Here is a 3,224-nt window from a genome sequence, read left to right as displayed (position 1 = left end):
AGGCCCTTGCACTTGCCAGGCAAGAGCTTATTCAACTGAGCTATCTCCCCAGCCCCAATCTAGATTTTTTTAACATCTCATCAGCCATTTCAGACAACCACACACATGGAAAATCTGCATTTATTCATTGATTATACTTAATAAATTTTATAAAGAAAAGAAAATGATTCAAATGCAAAACAGCCAGAGGCCTGGCCCTAGCTCAGGCCTTTAAGTGGCTGCTTCCACACAGCTGTCAGCCTCAGGTTACTGGAGTTCGAACCTCACAACTCTCCCGCTGGCCAAAAGTGCCCTGAAGGCATTCGAGGAACAAAAAAAAAATTCTTATTCCAAATGCAAAACAGCCCACCCCTGGTTCTCTAGGAAGCCACTGCCCAGACATTAAGGGTTGTGCAATATATGGGTAGGTGGTTGTCAGGCCTGACCTGAGAAACCCCGTCTCACCTTGTAAACCATGGGAAACAATAGGTGGCCCTGGTAAGCAAGAAGCAAGCTCCAGAAAGAAATTTAGGACCGGACCTGACGTCTTACTGGTGCCAGTTCTATCTACGCACCTGTACCGACTTTCCATGTAGTTTTGACTTCACTTCATCTGGACTCTGAAATTCCAGTCCCAATCCATAAATCCTATACATACTAGGATTCCCCTTCAGATATTTGCTATCACTCTGATGTCAGCCTGTATGTATGTAGGTAAATAAAATCTCATCTTTCCCACAGCCTCGGTCTCTGGGTGTCACCTCAAGCTACTACTACCCAACTGGCAAGGCTGGAGGCCTGTGTTCCTGCTCCTCTGCTGCTGCAGCCAATCACCACAGGCTTCCTGGCTGCAGGCCACACCGCTACCCTGTCCTGTCCAATCCAACTCACAAGGGACAAGGGTTTTCCAAAGGACCAATGATGCACTGAAGAAAATCTGAGACAAGCTCTTTGTGTCACTGCCCAGACAGGGGCGTATGGTGAGGGCCACTCTTTCCCTCATAAGGTCCTGTAGCCATGGGGGTGGGGTGGGGGGTCCCCAAGGGAAAGAAGTGTGCAGCCAGGAAGCAAAGCTGCAGGTACAAGCACACTACTTTTTAAATCTGTGAAGAGTTTCTTATGCAGCCAGCAGGGAGCCAGCAGGGAGGAAGAGTTCGCTGGCACTAGCTGCCCAGTTGCCCCCAGGCAGACTGCGGTAGAATCTGCTTGTCTCTAATGTGAGGATAATCTGACTACTGAGACTGCTGTGTTAGAGAAACAGCCCATCCCAATACGATGTATGCTCAGAACAGCAGAGAAGTCTGTCCTGCAGACCTCCTGAGGCTGCCGGTCCACTAGGTGCCAGTGTTACTCTGACTCACTGGGTCTCCATGGTGTCATTTTGTCTTTTACCCTTTAACTCGACTCTTGGTTTTCAGAGGCAGGGCTTCTGCTCTGCCTTTGAGTCTGGCAAGCAGCCTGCCCATCCTGGGGCTTCTTTCCCCTGCTCCCTCAGAGGATGCAGGTTCAAGGTGGCTGTATCACAGATGGACAGGAAGATCTCTGAGTCACTGCTTGAAAAAGTTGTTGAGAGTAAACTTTTACTTTGTTCACCCATTAAAATTTCAGGGTGTAGGCCTGGTGTGGCAGTGTATGCCAGATACCCCAGCTATTGAGAGGCAGAGGCAGGAGGACTGCAAGTTCAAAGCCAGCCTGGGCAACTAAATATCTCAAAATAAAAATTGAAAATGATGGGGATGTAGCTCTGTGAAGAGGCCTTGAATTCAATCCCAGTAGCAAAAAAGGAAAGAAAGACGAGGGCCAGGAGGGGAGAGGTGCACAGGAAAGAGCACAGCATTATAGAACGCTGGTACGATACACTGGGGTGGACCCACAAGGCAGGCCACTATGAAGCCATCAAATGCCAGCTCGTGGGCTGCTGACCGTGGCAGAGCCCTTGCCTATTTCCCATGAGGCCCTTGGTTCCATACCCAGCACTGTTGCTAGAAAATCACTTTATTTATTGTTGTTCTTATTGATAGTTTTAATTTTTTTCCATATTTCCATGAGGGCTGTATTTTTTGTTTGTTTTTATAGACAGGATCTTGTTATGTGGTTCAGGCTGGCTTTGAACTCTCCATGTAGCTCAGGTTGGCCTAAAACTCATGGCAACCTTCCTGTCTCAGTCTCCTGAGTGCTGGGATTACAGGTGAGCGCCATCATGCCTGCCGTAAAATCACATCTTGACATTTGATAACAGAAAAGGGGGCCGGGGAGATGGCTCAGTGGAAAAAGCACTTCCCTGGCAAGTGCGTGGGCCTGAGTTCAATCCCCGGTTCTGCCAAAAATTTAAAAAAAAAAAATTAACTTGGGCTGGTGAGATGGCTCAGTGGTCTAAAGCACCTACTTAGAACAAGCTTAGCAAAACACAGTGACGGTGGTTCAATTCCCCCAGCACCACATGCCAGCCAGCCCCGCCCCCTGGTGGGCTTAGCTGGCCACACACACACACACAAACACACACACACAAATGAATAAATAAGTAATTTTTTAAAAAAACAGAAAAATATTCACGATGTAGCACTGAGTTTAAAAAGTTACAGTCCCAGTTCTAGAATTTCAATAGTGTACACAGAATAAAAGGAACATTATCAGGGATCTTGGGGTAGTGAAATTATGGCTTTAGCACTATGTTTTTAGGTGAGATAAATTAGTAGGGACAGCATATGATTACTGTCAAATAGTCAAAAACACAAAAGATTTAAATTACCGGTAACTACAGCTTAGGAAATCATGCTTTGAGGAATTATTTTTTAATGTAAGGTAAAAAAATATAGGAAATGTACATTCAGCACACCAATTTCATAAGATATATACACATAAATTCATATATTCCAAATAAGTGGGAATAGCAAAAAGCATCTTGACTTGGGGAGTACTTCAGAATCTTCACACTTAGCTGCATCCTCAGCTCTTCCTTCATCTGTCTTCTTTCTTTCCTTCCTTCCTTCCTTCCTTCCTTCCTTCCTTCCTTCCTTCCCTTCCTTTCCCTTTCCCTTTCCCTTTCCCTTTCCTTTTCTCTTCCTTTCTTCTTTTCTTATTTTCTGCCTTCAATTTTTGGGACAGTCTTGTTAAGTCGCTAAGTTGCCCAGACTGTTTGAACTCATGACCCTCCTGTCTCAGCCTCCAGAGTGTACTGGGATTACAAGCACGCATCACTGCATTAACTTCATAATGAATTTTAAAAATGACTTTTCTCCACAAGC

General features: G+C 45.6%; 1 protein-coding gene across 1 annotated transcript in view; it reads right to left on the bottom strand.

Annotated features, from left to right (window-relative positions):
* Nucleotides 1–3,224, bottom strand: part of Sephs1 (selenophosphate synthetase 1) — a 39,668-nt gene that overhangs the window by 1,108 nt on the left and 35,336 nt on the right. The window lies entirely within an intron of this gene.

This window comes from Octodon degus, unplaced genomic scaffold (genome assembly GCF_000260255.1).
Source record: "Octodon degus isolate 3935 unplaced genomic scaffold, OctDeg1.0 scaffold00141, whole genome shotgun sequence".
Classification (NCBI taxonomy): Eukaryota; Metazoa; Chordata; class Mammalia; order Rodentia; family Octodontidae; genus Octodon; species Octodon degus.
The sequence above is the reverse complement of the archived record's forward strand: the minus strand, read 5'-3'. Positions and strand labels throughout refer to the sequence as shown.